The sequence below is a fragment of the Pinus tabuliformis genome, chromosome 2_1 (genome assembly GCF_031772625.1).
Source record: "Pinus tabuliformis cultivar Carrire ecotype Pingquan chromosome 2_1, CPIR1, whole genome shotgun sequence".
In the NCBI taxonomy this organism is placed as follows: Eukaryota; Viridiplantae; Streptophyta; class Pinopsida; order Pinales; family Pinaceae; genus Pinus; species Pinus tabuliformis.
The window spans coordinates 329,765,731-329,790,004 of NC_142299.1; the positions used below are offsets into that span (position 1 = coordinate 329,765,731).

The 24,274-nt window shown below is 40.5% G+C and overlaps 1 pseudogene; it reads left to right on the top strand.

Moving 5' to 3' along the window:
* The first annotated feature begins 456 nt into the window (after positions 1-456).
* LOC149200176 (nod factor hydrolase protein 1-like) lies at positions 457-23,812 on the top strand (annotated as a pseudogene).
* The last annotated feature ends 462 nt before the right edge of the window (positions 23,813-24,274 follow it).

The following is a 24,274-nucleotide window of genomic DNA, read 5'->3' on the forward strand; positions in this document are numbered from 1 at the left end:
TCAAATTTAGCTCATGCAAGCACCAGTTCTAAAGGCACACTCATTGTACCATTCCCAACATATTAAATATTATATAGAATTTATTCTAAATTATGATAAATTTTTCCACTGTTTAAAAAATACGAATAATAATTTATTTGACCTTATTCATATTTTTGAAATTCTAAAATATTTTCTAAATCTACAATCAAAATAAGTTCAACACAACATTATTTTCCTATCTCAATTATTAGGTTAAGGCTTACTCGTTGCTTTTCTTTTTAGGGTTGTTCATGATAGACCTTTTCTCTTGACAGAGAAAGTGGATGTGAAAAATCGGCAGATTTGGTACAAATCTAAACTTATAATACATTGTTAGTGTGGCAATTTGTGGCCCAGTTTGAGGTGAACATCTGGTGAGGTTTTGGACAATTTCAACCTATGCATATATACCACACATAATGGTTTTCGCAAACCATGGCTCAACCCCCAAAGAATCACTTGATAATTATGCTCTTCATCACATTTTCACTCATTTATTCCTCCTCGTCCTCTCTGAATAATGGTAGACATAATGTTGTAATAATTGTCACCCATTGGCCATACTTCACAATCACTTACTTGCCTCCATCCTCCGTTAACATAGACCTCTTCATGCATCTCTTTTGCGCTTCTGTATACCTGAACAGCCACATATTCGAGGTGGAAGTACCTGCCACTGAGGACCCACTAGAATTCACCTCAACTCTCCTCAAGAAAAACCCCTCTCAAAACACTCATTTCTATTAGCGATGACAACATTACCTTCTCTTTAATGGCCAACAACACCTCCCACCGCATGTTGTTCATTAATTCAGCAATCGTCGTGGCAAATAAATATGGAATTCACAGTCTCAACCTTAACTAGGAGTTTCCCCAAGACACAACAAAGATGGAGTACTTAGGCACTCTCTTTGCTGAGTGGAGGCATGCCATTGGTTTTGAGTCCACAGCTTTGGGTTGCCCTCATCTCGTCACTGCAGTCATGTATTTTTTATAGTAGTTTTTCCTATCGGGTGAGAAGAGGGCATAACCTGTGACCTCCATTGCCCTAAATTTGGACTGGGTGAATGTGTTAAAATTGGAAACTTGGGCCAAACTCCACCTTGGACAAATCATAAGATGGAGATGATATTTTTATTGGATTACTCTTTCTGAGAGGTATAGGATTGATCTAAAGATCATCTCATTCTGATAAGCATAAATGGAATTATGAATTTATTTCTTTTATGGACAAATTGTCAAGGTTGGCCAGAAGTCTAATGTAGGCTCATGAAGCCCAACAAACGTGTATCTTCACCCTCAACGTTGTGTATAAATAGAAGAGGCATTTTACTCATTTGGACACACCTCAACACACCTATTTCTCTCTCTTCTTCTCATTGGTTCATACAACAAACAGGAGCATCTTCTTCTCAAGGCGTTGAATTAGGTTGACTGAAATTGCAGGCTGAAAATTTCATATCTATTTTGGGAAAATTACATGGGCATTGACCAGCGTTGATCGAGGGTCAAAACACCTCCTTTGAATGCAATTTTCAGGCAGAAAATTCAATCTCTTGAGGCCGCATCTCTTGGCATGAAAACCGAGAAATTTGGAGCAGTTTGACTTGCGTTGACCGCAGGCCTTTTGACTGCAGAGTGGACTATCAGTTGCTCAAGTTTTACCCAAATTTTCAAGACTATTTAAGGTTGATTCTAACTGTCTTTGGAGGCCGATTTGATTGGGTTTGATCGAGATAAGCTGGAGGGGACTTTCTGTTGGTTTGACCAGCGTTGTCTTTTGGTTAGGGCGTCTTGTTGACTGTTGTTTGACTGGACTATTTTTCAGTGATTGGGAAAGTAAATTTTGTATGATGTACTCTCTCTCCCTACTGAACTTTTGAAGAATAATAAGAAGATTTGATCAAAGGGTTTTCCCCACATTGGGGTTTTACCCTGGCATCCACCAAATATGGTGTCCTCTTGTCTTGGCTTGTCGTCAAATTATTGTTTATGTTCTATCTACATTTACTGTCAATGTTAATGTGATTGCTAACATGGAAATTGATATTGGGCTAATAAGAAAAATTGAAGTAAATTTCTCTTAAGAATAAAACATACCATTGTTATCTAAAATTAGCATAGTATTAGAGTTGAGGTGAAGACAAAGCCCAAGCAAAAGTGAGAAAAGCAATCATTGAGATTTGTTGGTCAAGGACAAGATTTAATGGCATCCTCATCTTACTTCAAATCCGAAGACAAGCTCAATGATAAGTCTGATTATCATGCATGGAAGATGTCTCCTGACTTGACTTTGGAAGAGCATGATGCTATGGACTATGTGTATGGAAAGATTGATGAAATTCCTTCAAATGCACCACTTCCACTAAGATAGAGTATAAGAAAGGTGAGGTCAAAGCCAAGAAGATCACCAGGGATTCTATTCACAAGCATTTAGTTGCTTACATTTCCGATCTGGGCACATCTAAGGAGATGTATGACAAGCTGGTTAGCATGTTTAAAGGACATAAAGAAGGGAAGAGGAGAAGATATCCAATCCTACTTCATGAGGATTACTGAAATAAAAAATGCTCTTCTATCTATTGGAGAATTTATAGCTGACAGGGAGCTTGCTCTCATTGCCCTTGGAGGTCTCCCTCATGAATGAAATGTATTCAACACTACTATCCTCAACAATGACCAGATTCCAGGTTTTGATGAATTGTTGACTAGATGTACTCAAAAAGAAACAAGGATGATAGAATGAGACATGCCTTCAAATAGGAATGATCCTACTGCATTCTCCACTCATGCTAAAAATAAGAACAATGTAGGTTCAAAGAAGCAATGTCAAGGAAGACCGAGATTCAAAGATGGAAGAAAGGGTAGATGCTTCATTTGTAACATGTTTGGCCACTATGCTAGGGGGTGTCCTAATAAAAGGGATACACCTCGGGATGATGACAAAAATAATCGCAACAATTTCAGGGGCAACAACAATCACAGGAATGGCAGGTTCAACAACAAAGGAAAAAGGAATGCTCCCACTACTCAACATGGAAACGGATGACCTCCCAAAAGATCAAAAAACTCTAGGTATGATGAATCTAATGTTGTAGATAACAAGCAAAAATAATTTTAACTTATATATGCCCTCTCTACTGCCTTTCCTTCGGATACCTTGGGAAATTGGTTGATTGATAGTGGTGCCTTAAGGCACTTCACTGGGTATAAGGAAGCTCTTACAAATGTGATAGAAAAGGATACAAATTTGGAAATCATTCTTGGAGACAATGCCACCTATACCGTGAAAGGAGTTTTGAATGTTACTCTTCAATTGAATCAAGGCAACACCATTTATCTACAAGAAGTACTATATGTACCCGATTTAAAGAAGAACCTGGTATCTATCTTGATGATGGAGGACAAAGGATTCAAGGTGGCATTCATTAATGGAAAAGTACGTGTTTGGAAAAGAAATTTCAAAGAAGCATTTACTCTTGGATTCATGGTTGACAACCTATATCCAGTTGGAGGAATGCCATTGGGAGCTATGTCTTGCAACGCATCTCTTCAATCCAAATTATGGCACCGAAGGTTTGCTCATCTTCATTATAAATTCCAACCCGATGCAAGGAAGATGGTGATAGGTATGCCCAAATTTAAAGTAGAACATGAAGGTGTTTGTCAAGGATGTATTGAAGGAAAACATACAAGGGGACCCTTCCCCTCAAGTGATAGCAAGACTATCGATATTTTGCAATTGGTTCATTTTGATCTATTTGGTATGTTGCCCGTGATATCTTTGGGAGGATATTTATATTATGCTATATTTGTGGATGACTTTTCTCGCAAAAATTTGATTTATTTCTTGAAGAAGAAGTACGAAGTGTTCACTTGGTGATCCGAATTTAAACAGGAACGCAACAAAATACAGCTATAACCATAAACATAGAGATGCAACAGAAATAAAACTTTAATATCAAAGAGCTTAACACTTACATACAGAATGGAAATAAACTAGCTCGGGCGATGGTAGCTTATCTCTGAGAAGAGATGTGGGGGCTACATACCTATGAAGTGTGTTACAATGAGGCTTGAAGGCCTATTTATTATTGTGAAACAATGGAAAACCCCGAAACATCCAAAAACCTAACCCTAAGAGATGAAACACCAAACTATGGGCTCCGTTGGGGTAAATTGGTACATCAACTTCCCAGGGTTGTAACTTTGGCATACGATCTTTGTTTGACACACACGATACCTCGTTAGAAAGATTTATTCAAAGAATACAACTACTCACAACAAATACTAGGTTAAAAACCCATATCTGTCTCCCGTGATTTTCTAAAAAAAACTTTGTTTAGGGCCTCAAAATTGCTTCGGAAGTTCAAGACCCAAAAAACTGCCAAGATATTAAATTGTGCTACAATTAAGGAAACTGAAAAACCGAAAGAAACAATGGTGGGGGTCCAAGTGGAATAGGCAGGTGGCCACCAATATCCACCTAGATTATTCCTCCCCCCTTAGGAAGCACTGGTCCCCATTGTGTTGAGTTCCTCCATGAGATGAGGAAAAACTTGGTCCCTAGTGAGCCATTTTCCCCGGTGAAGGAGTTGGCCTGCTTTGACAACTCGATATAGTTGGATCCTTTGTTGTTGGGTGTTCTTGTTATATGCGTCCATGATTCAATCATTTGTGTCTTGTTCCATGTAGTCTAGGTTTAACTCTGTTGGTGTGAGTTGTTCTGCAATGTCAGATGTGTCCAACAATGGTGGAAAGTAGGGCCAAAGGCGGTCCACATTGAACACTAGGTTCAAACCAAGGAATGGTGGAATACTGAGCTCGAAGGATTTCCACCTATTGCCTCGGCGATGGTGTATGGCCCATATTAGAGTGGGCAAAGCTTGCGGTGGGGCCCAACGACGCGCTCCTTCTGCAAATGTAGGCAAACTTTGTCGCCCACCTAGAACTTGTGTGGCACCTGATGTTGATCATGCTAATACTTGTACTTAGCATTGATTCTATCCAATATGTCATGGACCTATTGGTGGATGTTTTGAATGTGTTCAATGAAGTTGTTTACCTTGTCGGCTTCGGACTGGATATGTGCCGAATTTGCCTGAGTAGCTGCAAATGGTATGGCCACATCAATGGGACACAATGGTTGGAATCCCAAGCCCACTTAAAAAGGGTCGTGGCCAGTCGAGTTGTGGACAGCCCAGTTATAGCTGTGCTGGACATAGGGGAGGCTCTCATCCCATGTGCATGGATGCTTTGAGTTGTACATTCGCATAATTTATACGATCATGCTGTTGATGACCTCTATCTGGCCATCAGTTTGGGGATGGAAAGTTGTGGACTTAGTGAGCTTGGTGTCTAACATCGACTAGAGATTGGACCAAAATGTATTGAGGAACAAACTATATTGATTTGAGATGATAGATTGTGGGATCCCAAAGTGTACCCACACTCGTTCAAAGAAGAGTTTAGTAGTGGCTTCTTCTGTGATATTATTATTGTAGGTCGCCATAATGGCCATCTTTGAGAATCTGTCGACGACCACAAAAACACATTTGTTGCCATGCTTAGTAGAAGGAAGGTCCGACATGTAATCCATGGAGATATATTCCAAAGGTCGACTAGGGGTAGGCAGCGGAGTATAGAGGCCTTGCTTCTTTATGGTTGGTTTGACAATGACGCAGGTGGTGTAGGATCTGATGTACTTCTCGACATCCTGTCGAATATTCGGCCAATAAAAATACTTCTGCAATATGGCCAATGTTTTCTCGACCCCAAAATGCCCAACAACCATACTGTAGTGCGCTTCCCAAATCATCTTGGCACACTCGGTTGAAGGAACACAAAGTTGTCCTAGGTGGCATAATAGTGCATCCCGGAGGTGAAAATCTGGAGCAAGTTGATCCTTCAAGAGCGTCTGGTATGTGTGGCCAAATTCTGGGTCACTTTTATAGAGAAGTGGCCAATTAGAAATCTTGTGCCCACAAGAGTTGAGCAAGTTGCTTAACACCATGATCGGTGGTCAACTGAGGCAATCTGCAACATTATTGGTGTTGCCCTTCTTGTACTTGATATTAAAATGGAACTGTTGCAGGTATGTGGACCACTTCTGATGGCGATCATTATGCAGCTTCCCTTGCGTTTGTATGAACTGCAGGGTCGGTGGTCTGTGTTTATGACCATTTCCTTCCCCTAAATGTAATTCTTCCATTGTCAGTAGGCCTGCACAATGCAATACATCTCTTTGTCATAAGTGGGATACTTTCGGACTATTTCTAAAAGTGTCTCACTATGAAATGCCACCAGATGCCCCTGTTGAGTAAGGACTGCCCCAATAGCATAGTCAGAGGCATCTGTCTCGATCTCAAATGGTTTTTGCAAGTATGGTAATGTGAGCACTAGTGCAGAGTAGAGGCAATGTTTCAACTCTGCGAATGCCTTCTGTTGAGATTCAAACCAAAAGAATTTTTCTTTTGCTCCTCCCTTCGTGACTTGACTCAAGGGCCAAGTGATATGAGAGAACCCCAACATGAACCTGTGGTAGAAATTGGAAGACCCAGAAAGTTGCAGAGCTCTATCAGAGTGGTTGGGGTTGGCCAATCCTGAATGACTTGGATCTTGGTTGGATCCACATGCACCCCCCGTTCATCAATAATGCATCCTAGATACTGAACTCGAGTCATGCCAAAAGTGCATTTCTCCAAATCGGGAAACAACTTATGTTGCCGCAGTGTTTGGAGAACCTACCGGATGTGGTGGATCTGGCTAAAGATCAGGATGTCATCCAAGTATACCACTACAAATGAGTTGGTGAATGGTCGCAAGATGTCATCCATCAACCTCATGAAGGTTGCAAGAGCATTCGTCAACTCAAAAGGCATAACCATCCATTCGAAAAGGCCCTCCTTGGCTTTGAAGGCAGTATTCCACACATCGGAGGGTTTGATTGGTACCTAGTGATATCTTGACTTCAACTCGATCTTGCTAAAATATTTGGCGCCCTTGAGTTGGTCCAGAAGGTCTTCAATCCCTGGGATCGGGTACATATTCCAGACAATGATCTTGTTCATCACCCGATAGTCAATACAAAGTCTCCAAGTCCCATACTTCTTCTATACCAACATGATCGAGCTCCCACAGGGCGATGAACTAGGCCGGATGTGACCTTTTTGCAACAACTCATGAATCTAGCTCTTGATTTTTTTCGTTCTCCAGAACAGAGCACCGATAGATTGGTCCATTCGGCAACAACGAACCTGGGGTCAGATTGATGGAGTGCTTGACCTGATAGTGCAGGGGCACCCCTACAAGGACGGTGAAGATGTCCTCGTACTCCTCCACTACCTTGTCCATATGATGTTGTCATGTGGAGGGGCCCTGTCTAGAGGTCCTGGCCATCGTCTTCTTCTTTACCTGAGGGCATATCATCAGGAAAACAAATTTCTTGGTTTTGGAAATGAGCTTACTGCATTGTTCTGCAATAACCAAAGAGAAGGTGGCACTGCTAGCTGACGCAAAGATCCCATCCTTGCTGAAGCCACCCGATGGTGTATGGTTGTGGGTGTGTTGTGGTTAGTAAGCTCAACCACTTCATGACCTCTACTTAAATGAGGTTCTTTTGGCTCCCACTGTCGACAATGCACTATAGCGGGGAACCCTTTACCCACATCTAAGAGTGGAAGAGGTGCTCCTCCTCCTTTGGATTTTTGGGTTCCTCTTTCTGGATCTTCGTGGTGGAAATAATGGCATTAGGCTTCGCGTTGATAATCTGCTTCCCTTTATCATTCCCCTTGTCGGGTTCTAACTCAGAGTCGAAACATGCATTTGATTCAGAAGCCTTCAGCTTGGCCACTAGTGATTGCTTGGTCTGACACTCAGTTGTGAGTGGAGCTCTTATGGAACTCACACCACTTTCCTGTGTCCTTCTTGTGCTTCACGGTGTTGTTCTTTGCTTGTGCCTTTAGCGGGTTGTCTTGGGCCGCCCCGCCTTGGGTTTGTCCTTTGTTCTGCGGTTTGGTGGCACCTTCCCTTGCTTCGGATTCGCAGAACCAAAGTCTCACTTTTTCTGTTTAAGCTTCTACTCGATCTTGACTGTGTATCGATACATCATGTCGAGCGAGGAGATGTCCAGAACCCCATCTCATCCTGGATGTATATGTGTAGGTAGCCATGGTATTTAAGTACCAAATGTTTCTCAGAATCCTTGATACCCAACTTCGTGCAAAGGGTATGAAAAACATTGGTAAACTTCGGCATGTCTTGGTCCCTTCCCTGGCGCAACGTGGTCCACTTTATATATTTATCCTCATAGATCCTAACAAGGTAGTACTACTCCTTGAAGCTGAAAATAGTGAGGGTGTACTTTCATTCTTCTTCTCACAGTAGGTTTTGATGCAGGAGCATCCAACACCCTTAATTAATGGAGGAATCCAAAGCAGAGCGAAGAGGAGGATGTGGACCAGGGAGCAAAACAGGGACTTTTCTGTTTTAAAACAGAGAAAAAGATGGAATGGATAAAGTCTCGAGGAGACTTATTAATGTAATCTACCATGTGTTCATATGCATGTATGCATACCGAGAGCTTTAGGGCTTTTGTCAGAGGATTGATCGGATCCTTCCGTGATCCAATACAACACTTCTTATATATATATATATATATATACATACACACGCACACGAACCTGCGCTTTCAACAAAGGGATATAGAGGGATTGATAGAATTGTGAAAGCCGAGAGTATTCACAATGTAGTCGAAAGGAGAACTGTGACTAAGGCTGAAATGCCTTAGATTGTAACTGTTCTGTATATAATAGAAAAGGGTGTGTGTTTGTGTTGAAACTGTGCGTTTATGTGTTTGTCATATGGATAGTCTGAATGTTTCCATGTGCAGGTTTGGTCAACGATCGATTCCTGTAGGATCAATGGCGACCCTATGATATCAATTAACTGTTATATATATATGCATGTCACGTGTGAATTGGTATATGGCAGAGAACTATGTTTTAACACAGAAATCCATCGACCCTTAGTTGAATTCCAATTACATTAAGGAACAACACAAAAACACTTAGCGGATCCAGAATCTGGACCTGAAAACTTATGGAAGTTGTCCTATACCCATGTCGGGTTTGAAAGGCATATGGGATCGGCGCATTGGAGTGGAAGGGACTAAGGCCTTAGATAGTTGCGATGAGTGACCACCAATGAAACGAGGACCATTGGATCGAAAGGGAATCAACAGAGGACCCTTAGTTCGGACTTAAAAATTCATACACCCGAATCTATAGATCGTTGGGTCCGCCTCCTTAACCGTTACTCCTCAGACCTCCGATCAGCCCGATCTCTGATTGTCGATCGGAACTTCACTATCGGCGATATCAGAGTATTGCTTATTAGCCATCGCTAATGCCACTATCCAAGTCTTTTGCCTCTCTGATATGCAATTGTCGATCGCATCTCCTCCATTGATTCCCTTTCGATCCAACGGCCCTCGTTTCATCGGTGGTCACTCATCATGATTGTCTAAGGCCTTAGTCCCTTCCACTCCAACGCGCCGATCCCATATGCCTTCCGGATCTGACATGGGTATAGGCCAACTTCCATAAGTTTTCAGGTCCGGATTCTGGATCCGTTAAGTGCTTTTGTGTTGTTCCTTAATGTAATGGGAATTCAACTAAGAGTTGATGGATTTATGTGTTAAAACACAGTTCTCTGCCATATACCAATTCACACACGACATGCATATATATATATATATATATATATATATATATATATATAACAATTAATTGATATCATAGGGTCGCCATCGATCCTACAGGAATCGATGGTTGACCAAACCTGCACATGGAAAGATTCAGACTATCCATATGACAAACACATAAACGCACAGTTTCAACACAAACACACACCCTTTTCTATTATATACAGAATAGTTACAATGTAAGGCATTTCAGCCTTAGTCACAGTTCTCCTTTCGACTAAATTGTGAATACTCTCAGCTTTCACAATTCTATTAGTCCCTCTATATCGCTCTGTTGAACGCGCAGGGTCGTATATATATATAAAAGAAGTGTTGGATCAGATCATGGAAGGATCCGATCAATCCTCTAACAAAAGCCCTAAAGCTCTTGAACGCATACATGTATATGAACACATGGCAAATTACATTAATAAGTCTCCTTGAGACTTTATCCATTCCATCTTTTTCTCTGTTTTAAAACAGAAAAGTCCCTGTTTTGCTCCCTGGTCCACGTCCTCCTCTTCGCTCCGCTTTGGATTCCTCCATTAATTAAGGGTGTTGGATGCTCCTGCATCAGACTCCCAAGGCACAAAAATTTATGATCTCTTGGTCATATGCTTCTCCTTGTCCTTAGCAATTCTACCCACTTCACTTCTTCAGTGGAACTGCCTTCATGGTCTTCTGTGAGTTGCAACCAAGCCTCTACAGTAACAGTCTCCTTCTGCTACATGATACCTCACCTAGCTCTCCTCACTCAGTCTTTTGTCATCCTTCAGGTTCTCTCCTCTGGAACCATATGAGAACTCCATGCTCTAGGTTTGCTGCAATATTCTCACCTTCGGCTGTCGTTCTCTGTGTGATAGTAAGACCATAACTTTCCATACTTTATCAACTGTACCTCCTGCTCCTTCTTCTTTCTCTCTGGAATCCTTTCTCTTCTCTTGCACGCGGAATCTTCTTCTAATCTGATACCAAATGATGGTAAGAGAAATTGGGGGTTAACCAAAATCCCTTTTCCTTAGAAAATATCGATCTTGAGGTCTGTGGGTTATGGCCCACTAAGCCTATCAGAAGCGCTTCTTTAGGCTCTAAGCCTTTAAAATCATGGACTTACATTGAATCGGGACCATATAACTTTATCGGAAGTGTTAATATTACGCTTCCTCTTTAAACAAAACCCCTAGAACACAATTATCAAAATACACGGGAAAACCAAAAGAAATCCCGCTCTGAACCCTTAGTTCGGACTTCAAAATTCATACACCCGAATCTATAGATCGTCGGGTCCGCCTCCTTAATCGTTACTCCTCAGACCTCTGATCAGCCCGATCTCGGATCGCCGATCGACACTTCACTATCGGCGATATCGGAGTATTGCTTATCGGCGTACCGGCCATCGCTAATGCCACTGTCTAAGTCTTTTGCCTCTCCGATATGCGATCGCCGATCTCAATCTCCTCTGTTGATTCCATTTCCATCCAACGGTCCTTGTTTCATTGGTGGTCGCTCATCGCGTTTGTCTAAGGCCTTAGTCCCTTCCACTGCAACGCACCGATCCCATATGCCTTCCGGACCCGACATGGGTATAGGCCAACTTCCATAAGTTTTCAGGTCTGGATTCTAGATCCGCTAAGTGCTTTTGTGTTGTTTCTTAATGTAATTGGAATTCAATTAAGGGTCGATGGATTTCTGTGTTAAAACACAATTCTCTGCCATATACCAATTCATAAGCGACATGCATATATATATATATATATATATATATATATATATATATATATATATATATATATATATATATCAATTAATTGATATCATAGGGTCACCATCGATCATACAGGAATCGATGGTTGACCAAACCCGCACACGGAAACATTCAGACTATCCATTTGACAAACACATAAACGCATAGTTTCAACACAAACACACACCCTTTTCTATTATATACAGAACAGTTACAATCTAAGGCATTTCAGCCTTAGTCATAGTTCTCCTTTCGACTACATTGTGAATACTCTCGGCTTTCACAATTCTATCAGTCCCTCTATATCCCTCTGTTGAACGCGCAGGTTCGTATATATATATAAATATAAATAAATAAATAAATAAATATATATATATATATATATATATATCAGAAGTGTTGGATCGGATCATGGAAGGATCCGATCAATTCTTTAACAAAAGCCCTAAAGCTTTCGGTATGCATACATGCATATGAACACATGGTAGATTACATTAATAAGTCTCCTCGAGACTTTATCCATTCCATCTTTTTCTCTGTTTTAAAACAGAAAAGTCCCTGTTTTGCTCCCTGGTCCACGTCCTCCTCTTCGCTCTGCTTTGGATTCCTCCATTAATTAAGGGTGGTTGCTCCTGCATCAGAATTAAAGCCTTAGTCACAGTTCTCCTTTCGACTACATTGTGAATACTCTCTGCTTTCACAATTATATCAGTCCCTCTATATCCCTCTATTGAACGCGCAGGTTCGTGTATATATATATATATATATATATATAAAAGAAGTGTTGGATCGGATCACGAAAGGATCTGATCAATCCTCTAACAAAATCCCTAAAGCTCTCGGTACACATACATGCATATGAACGCATGGCAGATTACATTAATAAGTCTCCTCGAGACTTTATCCATTCCATCTTTTTCTCTGTTTTAAAACAGAAAAGTCCCTGTTTTGCTCCCTGGTCCACGTCCTCCTCTTCGCTCCGCTTTGGATTCCTCCATTAATTAAGGGTGCTGGATGCTCCTGCATCAGGTTTCCCACCAGTCCTTGACGTGGGGGTCAACTTTGAGAAGAGAAAAAGTAATATTTTCCCGACTGGAAAAATCATGAATAAAAAAATATCCTTTTAGCAGATTTAACTATTTATCTACAACTTCTGCATCTATTTCGCCCTCAAATGTGAGAATGTCAAAGTTTACTTGTACCTTAAAAGGAGTGGTGCCTCCAGAGTGGTTGCTAGATGTGGATGTGCCATCGGTGGACAACCGTTGAAGGATTTGGGGAAAGTTATCCATCATCGCGTTCCTTTGTTTCTCGAGGGCCTCCTCGAGCAATAATTTGAAAGGATCTCTTGCTCCCTCGTATTTCTTTTCTTCCCCCATGGGCGTTCGTCGGGGTTTGCGAGGCTGATCTTGCAAACGTTTAACCAGATCGAGCCCTAACTCCTTATACCCTAACCTCGTTGGGGACATGCAAATAAGGATTGAGAAAGAGCAGACTATTCTGATACCACTAATCTTAATTTAAAAAGGAACACAAAAAAATATAGATATAACCATAAACACAAAGATGCAACAGAAATAAAACTTCATTTCATTAATATCAAAGAGCTGAAATATGCTTACATACAAAATGGAAATAAACTAGCTCGAGCGATGGTAGCTTATCTCTGAGAAGAGATGTGGCGGCTACATGCCTCTGAAGTGTGTTACAATGAGGCTTGAATGCCTATTTATTATTGAGAAACAATGGAAAACCCCAAAACATCCAAAAACCTAACCCTAAGAGATGAAACACCAAACTATGGGACCCATTGGGGTATATTGGTACATTAACTTGTCGGGGTCGTAACTTTGACATACGATCTTCGTTTGACGCACATGATACCTCGTTAGAAAGATCTATCCGAGGACTACAACTATTGACTATGAGTCTTAAGATAAAATTATGTATTTTCCGCCAGTGATTTTCCAAAAAAACATCATTTAGGGCCTCAAAACAACTCTGGAAGTTCAGGACCCGAAAAACTCCCAAAAATAGTAAACTGTGCTACATTTAAGGAAACTGAAAAAAATAAAAGAAACAATGGTGGGGGTCCAATGGAATAGGCGGGTGGCCACCAATATCCATTTGGATAACATGGTTCCACTCTTTCAAAGCCTTGGTCGAAAATCAAACAGGGAAGAAGATCAAAATATTGAAAACCGATAATGGAACCGAATATGAATAAAATGAGTTCAATGACTATTGTAGAGAAGTTGGCATTAAGAGGGAGACTACCACTGCATATACTCTTGAGAAAAATGGATTTGTTTAAAGAAATAATTGTTCAATTATAGAAGCCGCCCGTGCCATGCTTCACGATCAAATCCTTCTGAAGTTCCTATGGGGAGAAGTTGCCAACAATGTCATGTATGTTCAAAATATATGCCCTCGTCAAGCATTGTACTCCAAAACTCTCGAAGAATTTTTCACCAATAAGAAACATGATGTTTCTCACTTTAGAACTTTTGGTAGCCCTGTGTATTTTCATGTGCCGAAAGAAAAGAGAAGTAAATTGGATACATTTGGGAATAAAGGAACATTTGTGGGCTGCTGTGAAGCTTCAAAGGCATATAGAATCTATGTGTTTGGTCAAAGAGAAGTGGAAATAAGTCATGATGTCACCTTCTATGAATATGTTGCCCTTGGGAAGATTACGAACCTTCCTATTCTGTCAGGCCAGGTAGTAACTCCACAAAATTCAATTCATATTATTCCTTTAGGTTGGTCTTTATTATATACATGAGGGAGACTGTTCACTTCATCTCCCGATGACTGTTCATATTACTTATTTATTTATTTACATTATATTCACCCAATCCTGATGATTAGGTGTCAACATTCCCCCCCTTAATCTGAAGGGATGTTGGTGAGTCCAAGCATCATTCTGAATCGTTCAAGCTTTTCTCTTCCAAGTGCTTTGGTGAAGATGTCGGCAATTTGCTCATTAGTGGAACAATGACGGAGATGGATTGTTTTGGCCTCAACATGATGTCGAATCAGATGATATTTGGTATTGATGTGTTTCGTTCGATCATGGAACTTTGGGTTCTTGGCCAACTTTATTGCAGAGGTATTGTCAATCATTAGTGGAGTTGATTGTACTTGTTTTACCTGCAAATCTTCAAGAATTTTCCTGAACCACACAATTTCTTTTGTTGCTTCAGCTGCTGCCACGTATACCGCTTCTGTTGTGGAATCTGCTGGAACTGATTGTTTGTGTGATCTCCAGGAGACAGCTCCTGATCCAAGACTCATAGCATATCCTGAAGTAGATACCCCAGTTTCTTTATCTCCATCGAAGTCTGAATCAGAGTATCCAATCAAACTGAAGTCGTCCACCTGTGTATACTTGATTCCAAAGTCTTGAGTTCCCTTCAAGTACCTTAGAACTATTTTTGCAGCAGACCAATGTCCCTCACAAGGCTTTTGCATAAACCTGGAGAGGATTCCAACAGCAAACGAAATGTCTAGTCTGGTAGTAGTTAGGTAGTTGAGACTTCCTACAAGCTATCTATATTTTGTTGCATCCTCAAATTCTTTTCCTTCAATAGATGTAAGCTTTAAGTTTTCTTCCATTGGAGTAGTAAGAGGATTGCATTCTGTCATGCCAAACCTGTTCATCAGATCTCCAATGTATTTCTTTTGAAAAAGAAATATGGACTTCGAATGTTGGGTTACTTCAATACCAAGATAGTAATGAACATAGCCCAAATCAGTCATCTCAAAACTTTTCCCCAATTCCTTCTTTATGGATGCAATGTAGCTTTCATTGTTCCCTGTCATCAAAACATCATCTACATATACTACAAGATATACAACTGTTTTGCCAACTTTCTTGACAAATAAAGTTGCATAATCAAGATCATAATGTTTGAAATTGAGTTTCAGAAGATGCTCAGTTAGTTTTTCATACTAGGCTCATGGTGCTTGTTTGAGGCCATACAAGGACTTCATAAGTTTGAATACTTTATGTTCATGTCCTTTCACAACAAATCCTTCAGGCTAGGACATAAAAACATTCTCTTTTAGATCTCCATTCAAGAAAGCGATTTTTACATCCATTTGATGGACTTTCCAACCGTTCTGAGCTGCTAGGGCAAAGAGTGTCCAGATGGTAGCCCATTTTGTTGTGGGGGGAAAGTCTCCTCATAATTGACCCCTTCCTTCTGTGCAAAACCTTTTTCCACAAGCCTAGCTTTGTGCTTGTCAAGTGAGCCATCAACTTTATACTTGTTCTTGTAGACCCACTTGTAGCCAATTGGTTTGATTCCTAATGGAGGATCAACCAGCTTCCAAGTGTCGTTCTTTATGAGGGCATCATACTCCTTTTGCATCGCTTCTTTCCATTCATCATGAGAAGCAACTTCTTTGAAGGAAGTTGGTTTAAAATCTGTAGACAAGTTCACTTCACAATCATAAGAAACATCCATATCAAAAGGTGAATTAGAGTCATCTACATCACCTCCATTTTGCCGGTTTGAATTTCTAGTTCCTGTCTTTCCAACCTCATTAGGATGAACACTTTCAAGTGTCTTTGTCAGCCACTTTGGGGGACCTTTCTCAGATGGTCCAGGCTGCTCTATTGATTGAGTTGGGACTGAATCAAGATTGAGTCTCCCAATTCTATCAATCACATCACTTAAAGCATCATCTGTTGTTGGAGTTTCATGCGGGGGAGAGTGTTCTTCAGAAGAAGATTCCACATGTTGATCTAGTATAGGAATCCCCCCTTCAAGATGTGGAATCTGATTATCAAATTCTTGAAATGATTTTGCTTTTGTGAATCTATCCAAGCGATCAAGTTGCCGCTCAACAACATTGTTAGTTTTGGATCATTCAAGAAAAATTACATCTCTAGATATAACAAACTTTTTATTTACTGCATCATAGAGATGATATGCTTTGGAGGTGTTTGAATACCCCATGAAGATACACTTACGACTTCTTTCTCCAAGTTTGTTTCTATGTACCTCTGGTATCAAGGCATAATAGGTGGAACCAAAGAACCTGAGATGCTTTACCGAAGGAACATGCCCATACCACATTTCATATGGAGTCTTGTTTCTAATAGCATTAGATGGACATCTATTCTTTATATATGCAGCACATAGAATAGCATCAGCCCAAAACATTATCTTTACATTTTTGAAGAAGAGCATGGATCGTACCATACTTAAGGTTGTCCTATCCATTCTTTCAGTTACACCATTCTGTTGGGGATTATAAGGTACAGTTGTTTGATGTTTGATCCCATGTTGGCAAAGATAGTTTTCAAATTCATTTGATGTGTATTCTTTTCCATTATCAGTGTGAATAGACCCAATATGAGATTGTGCATCATTTTCAATCCATTTATGAAAGTTCTTGAATGTTTGAAAAGCATTAGATTTGTTCTTCAATAAATAAACCCAACACATTCTGGTGTAGTCATCAATAAATGTCATCATATATTCATCTCCATTTGCAGAAGGAACAGGCATTGGACCACATAAATCTGAATGAATAAGTTCAAGTTTTCTATGTCCTCTTGAATGTGAATCATGAAAAGACTGTTTGATATGCTTTCCTAGAATACAAGCATCACATTGCTTAAATTTCCTAGGAATTGTAGGCAAACCAACAACACCATTTTTCTTCAACAAGCGAAGGCTGCCATAGTTAAAATGTCCAAATCTAGCATGCCATAATAAACTTGATGGAAGTGTACCTTCTTCATAATGAGAATTGTATGAGAAATGTTGTGTACGAGCAGAGGTACCTTGCAACTTGATAAGCCTTTCTTCTTCTATTCCCCTCATGAGAAGTGAGTGGTCAGATGCTTTTCTCACCTCAAGCTTGCCATCAAACATATGAATGGAGTGACCTTGCTGGCGGATGTGAACCAAGGACAACAAGTTTCTCTTCAGCTGTGGGAGATATAGAACATGGTGCAGAAGAAAGTCTGGAAGACCAGGAAATTTAAGCCTGATTGTGCCAAGCCCTGATGGCTTAATTTTTGATTGGTCTGCAAAGTATATTGCTCCATCAACATTGTCAGTAAATTCTTCAAAAAAATCTTTTCTATGAGTCATGTGGCAAGTTGCTCCTGAGTCAAGGAACCAATCATTTTTCCAAGAAGCAAGTGAAGCATTAAATAAATCTTCATTTACTCCAATATTACATTGTGCCACAAAATAGTGAGTGGATTCAAGTGCTTTACCTTTGTCTGTATCATCAGTTTTACCTTTCTGTTGGTTTCTTTGCTGCTCAATTTTGTCCCATGGTAGCTTACATGTAGAGGCATCATGTGATCCATTTCTTTTGCAGCGTATGCAGTGTAAATCTGCCTTTTCTCCTTGAGAGTGTCTGCCCCCTGCCTCTGAAATATCTTCCTCTTCCTCTTCGACCACTTCTTCCTCTAGAAGAATCTTCAGCAGGATTCTTTTCTTTATGAGTAAGGCACACAGCCTCTTCAGAAGATTCAGGGGCTGTCTTCTTTCCAAAAGCTTTCTCTCTTTCAGCAAACTTTTTCACAAGAGAGGCAAAGGTGATATCTTTGAGATTTCCATTTGCTTGAAATGAATCAAGATAATTGGAGTAATTAGGATAAAGTGCCTTGAGAAAAGCGATAAGAGGAATATCCAATTCAACCTTAGTGGATTTGATACCATGCATTATAGACTTTACTTCAGATGCAAGAGTAAGAGGATCATTATTTTGCAGTTCAAGTGTGAAGAGTTTAATCATGAGTTGAACAACTTCAAGTTTAGAATGTGAGTCATAAAGTTCTTTAAGCTTTTGTAAGGCTTCAAAAGTAGTTGAAAATGGCGAAATATGGCGACTCACCTCTTCATTTACAGATGCTGCGATTAATGCATAAGCTTTGTTGTTCTTGTTTTCCCAAATGACGAGCTCTTTGTCTGATGTAGGCTGTTCTGGCTCTTTGTCTCCGTCTCCAACACACACTCCTTTCCACAACTCATTGAAAATGAGCGCGTGTTTTATCATCTGGGACCACTCAGGATAGTTCTCTTTGCCAGTGAGAACTATTCCCACAATGGATATGATTGAATGCATACTGTAACAAAAACTTTTGCTACAATTTTTTTTTTTACTCCTAATGGGAAAAAATATATTTTTGATATGACTGGACGAAAAATTCAAATTTCAATACGTAAGACTTTAAATACACAAAACTATACAGCGCATTCAACTGGACATCGCTCTGAATTGGGCAACGTAAATACACAAAACTTTATAGCGCATTCAACAGAGGTATATACAACACTCCAACAAAGGTATTTTTTTTTTGGTCACTGAACACAATATGATTAAGCCCGATACCATGTCAGGGTCAAAAATCTCTTACAATTGCAAACCCAGAAATCCCTTGCAATGTGTCTCAGTGCAAAAACTTACATAACTCAATGCAAATGATTTTGCATCTCTTCTCCTTGCTTCCAGTGTGACCTCTTTTACCAGATTGGTCAGCTCTCGGAGTGTAGCATCAACGCAACACTTTACCAATACACCACCGTGGGAAGACTCGTATCCCAGCAGCCACACCATTAACCAATTTACATCAGCGCAACACTTTACCAATACACCACCGTGGGAGGACTCGTATCCCAGCAACCACACCATTAACCACTTTGCATCAGAGGTTCATTCGATGGAGGAAATATGGAAGACGCAATTCATGTGAGGGAGACAGCGTTAACTTACAACTTTAACTTCCAGGTCAACTAACAGAGAGCATCATCGACATTCTCATGCGGGTGTACACCATATGCAACAAGTATCAAAAGCATGACATTGACAAACAGAAGGAGAATCTGATCTCCAGAAACAATGCCTTTGTCAGGGTTTATACCACCGCCGAGTCTGACATTGAGGCCACAAAGCAAAAGTCGATGATGTCACGAACTGAAAGAATAGGGAGGGGTCACGACCATGAATGCTGAAATTCGGCACACCAAGGCCAGATTGCATGAAGAGATTCCCAAGTCACAGAAATTGGCTCAAAAAAAAGGGAAATCTGCAACAACCCACCTAATTTCACCTACTAGCTACCAATTTCCATTGTTGAAGCAAGAAATTTGACTCTCATGCTATTCCAGTTTCAAGAAGTGGAGGCCGGAGTGGACCGAGCAGCAAAGAGGTGCTCAGATATCAAGATAGTAAAAAATACCACTAAATTTCCAGCAATTCCAGCTAGACCACTGAGAAGAACCGTTAGAGGGCAGACTGGTCTATGCGCAGAAGATGGTAGAAGATGATTATGGCAGAAGCAACGCTGATAATGCAGTGTTTAGACAATGGCAGTGACTGTGGAGGGGACAAAGAGCGCAATAGTGGATAGACTGCAAGAAACTAGAAGAAGGGAGTTACAAGACTGCCAAAAATGGAGCTGGCTTTGATACCATGTCAGGCTAGGTAGTAACTCCACAAAATTCAATTCATATTATTCCTTTAGGTTGGTCTTTATTATATACATGAGGGAGACTGTTCACTTCATCTCCCGATGACTGTTCATTTACTTATTTATTTATTTACATTATATTCACCCAATCTTGATAATTTGGTGTCAACATATTCCAAGGAAGGATAAAGAAGAAGATACAGGAAAGTAGGGAGAATAGCAGGATGAGCTGATGCATGATGTTGAAGGACCGATAGATCCCATTGATCCACCTCCCCATGAGCCATCCTCCTAAACAAGTAGACCCTAATGGCTTAGGTACACCCTCGAAGATGTTGATAGACATATTGCACCAAGGGGGACATTTCGTGAAAGTAAGAAGTCGAATAGGTACCAAGGGTACTTAGCTACCACGAGCACCATTGTTCAAATTGAGCCTTGCACATTCAATGAAGATGTGAAGCACCAAGTTTGGAAGGATTCTATGAATGAAGAGTATGAGTCGATTATCAAATATGATGTGTGGGATGTGGTCCCTAGACCCAAGGACAAATCTGTTGTCACCTCAAAATGGCTCTATAAGATCAAGCATGGAACTGATGGAAGCGCTGAAAATTTCAAGGCCAGGTTTGTTGCTCGAGGCTTCTCTCAAAAGGAAGGTGTGGACTATGATGAGATATTTGCACCAATTTACCGAATTACTACCATCCATTCTATCATTGCCCTTGCTGCCTCTTAAGGATGGAATTTACATCAAATGGATGTCAAGATTGCCTTCTTGCATGGCTCACTTAAGGAGGAAGTCTATGTAGAACAACCCAAGGGGTTCAAAATTCAAGATCGAAAGACACATATACGCAGGTTGAAGAAAGTCCTTTATGGGTTGAAGCTCGCTCCCGGGGCTTCACATGAGAGGATTGATAGTTATCTGTTGAAGCTGGGTTTTATAAGAAGTGAAGCTGATCTGAACATTTACTTCAAGGTTGAAAATGACAGGCCTCTCATCTTGGTACTTTATGTGTATGACCTCTTTCTGGCAGGTGCATACCCTCTTATTTATCAATGCAAGAGGGAGTTGGCTTTTGATTTCGACATGATGGACCTAGGATTGATGCACTACATCCTAGGCTTGGAGGTTTGGCAAAATCCATGTGAGATTTTCCTTTCCCAAGGAAAATACATTGTGAAGCTACTTGAAATATTTGGGATGGTGGATTGTAAGTCCGTGACTACTCCGATGGAACTTGACTTTAAGAATTTATGCGGAAATGCTGCTAGGCCCGATTTGGGAAATCCTTCTGAGTATCGTCAACTTGTGGGGGCCCTAATGTTCTTGGTGAACTCCTATCCGGACATATGACTTGTAGTGAATACATTGAGTCAATTTATGGTCGAGCCTCATCACATACATTTGATTGCTTCCAAGAATCTCTTGAGATATCTCCGGGGCACAATCACCTATGGACTGAGATACATTGTTGGGAATTTGAGGCTCCATGGTTATTCTGATGCTGACAGGGTTGGTAGTGTGGTGGATCGTAAGAGCACATTGGGATGTTGTTTCTCACTAGGTTCTGCTTCAATATCCTGGATGAGAAGGAAGCAAAAATCGGTTTCTTTGAGAACCATCGAGGCCGAATATATTTCTGCTAGTATGGCATCCTGTGAAGTTGTTTGGTTGAGGAAGCTTTTTAGTGAGTTGTTTGGGCATGTGTTGGATACCACCGTGATCTACTGCGACAACCAAAGTGGGATTCGTCTTTATGAGAATCTCGTGTTTCATGATCGCTCCAAGCATATTGATATTAGGTACTAGTTTATCCAGGATATGATACAATGGGGAGCAATTAGGCTCCATCACATTGGGACTGATGAACAGGGCGCATATATTCTTAAAAATCCCCTCGGGAAGGTCAAATTCTTAACCTTCCGTGAACGACTTGGAGTGATGGAGAGACCCTCTTATGAGGGTCTCGTTTGAGTTGGATATTAAGCTCTACGAGCTCCGAGGGGCTTGGGGTACTTATTGGAGCTATGAGCAACCATAGGGTGAGTGGTTCACCTTCCCTTAGTGGTGCGCTATGTACAGGGTGAGTGGTTCACCTTCCCTTTTGATACACCATGACGTTTGATATATGCATAGGATGAGTGGTTCACATTCTCCTATGACATATGAGTAGGATGAGTGGTTCACCTTCTTCTATTGATACATTATACCCATGCAGTCTGTGACTCATGGGAAGTACCTCTCATCTGGCCAATGATTTGGGAAATGAGGATAGGGACCATAGTACTGCCGATGGACGCATTGTGTACTACCATACTCTGTACGCTAGGATGTTTGAGATATTAATATGGGATCAATGGAGATTGACTTCAGGCCAGTAGAGAGTGGTATGATACACTCTCGATCATTTCTTCTTCATTATTTCTTCATGGTTCAGCAGAGCAGGGATGACAAAAATGGGACAGATTGTCAGATGGTTTGGTAGGTGGATTTCTCCCTGGATGAGAGGGAGTGTTAAAACTGGAAACTAGTGCCAAACTCCACCTTTGACAGCTCATATGATGGAGATGATATTTTTATTGGATTCCTCTTTCTGAGAGGTGCAGGATTGATCTAAAGATCATCTGATTCTGACAAGCAAAAATGGAATTATGAATTTATTTCTTCTATGCACAAATTGTTAAGGTCAGCTAGATGTCTAATGTAGGTTCATGAAGCCCAACAAACGTGTCTCTTCACCCTCAACACTATGTATAAATAGAAGAGTCATTTTCCTCATTTGGACACACCTCAACACCCATATTTCTCTCTCTTCTTCTCATTGGTTCGTACAAAAAACAAGAGCATCTTCTTCTCTAGGCGTTGACTTGGGTTGATTGAAATAGCAGGCCGAAAATTTCAGATCTGTTTTGGGCAAATTACAGAGGAGTTGACCAGCGTCGATTGAGGGTCAAAATGCCTCCTTTGATTGCAGTTTTCAGGCAGAAAACTTGAACTCTTGCGACCGCATCTCCTAGCATGAAAACCAAGAAAGTTGGAGTAGTTTGACCTACGTTGACCGCAAAGTTGACTGTACGTTGACCAAATTTTTCAAGACTATTTTGGGTTGATTCAGATTGTCTTTAGAGGCCGAGTTGACTGGGTTTGAATGAGCTAATCTGGAGGATACTTTCTGCTGGTTTAACCAGTGTTGTCTTTCTAGTTAGGGCATTCTATTGACTGTTGTTTGACTGGATTGTTTTTCAGTGATTGGGCAAGTAAATTTTGTATGATGTACTCTCTCTCTGCTGAACTTTTGAAGAGTAATAAGAAGATTTGATCAAAGGCTTTCCCCACATTGAGGTTTTTCCCTGGCATCCTCCAAATATTGTGTCCTCTTGTCTTCTATTGATTGTTTATGTTCTATCTGCATTTACTATCAACGTTAATGTGATTGCTAATATGGAAATTGATATTGGGCTAATAAGAAAAATTGAAGTAAATTGCTCTTAAGCATAGAACATACCATTATTATCTATAATTAACAGAATGTCATGTGCTACGAATATCACGACACTTGACATCTCTGCCACCAGAGCTCGTGTTTCCCTGTATGACCCGTCATCCTAAGTCAACACCAACTTTGAAATTGGATCGTGGCTCCACTCTGGGGTTCCCCCCAACAAAGTTGTCATGGGAATGTCTCTTTATGGGCATACCTGGTTACTAAAAAGACTAGATGCGATAGGCATTGGAGCCCCTGTTGTGGCCGCTAGTCCTAAGCAAAGTTTGAGCAACAAAACGGGAGTGATGTTCTTCTCAGAGATCAGAAGCTTCTCAAAAAATTCTAATAAAGAATCTTCTCAAAGGCGGTGACAAGCAATACGAAATGTTGGCGAGGGGGATTGTACCACCCATCTGGGGACAAAGTAAGTGTGATTAATTCAAAGGAAACTCAAACGAGTGTGAATTCGAGTTTAAGGGAGACCTCTGCTCTGTCTATAAAGAGACACATCTATCAATTCATTTTGGTAGTGCCCCCATGCACCTAACCTAAGAAACGGTAGTGGAAACTGACCAACCCCCCAATCCTGGTTTGGGAGATTCTAAGAAAGTAGGCATCATTTCAGAGAGACGAGTCTGCTATCTCCCTCTCTCGATATGAATACACGGAAGGCAAACGGTTAAAATGAGTTTCCCACGGGTTAAACGCCTATTTTTTTATTAACTATTAATTGATTATTAACTTGAAACTATTATTAACTATTAATTTGGCGGCTGACTATTATTCAATTGTCTAACATTAAATCTGAAGGTGTAGAGTGGTGCATGGTGGCA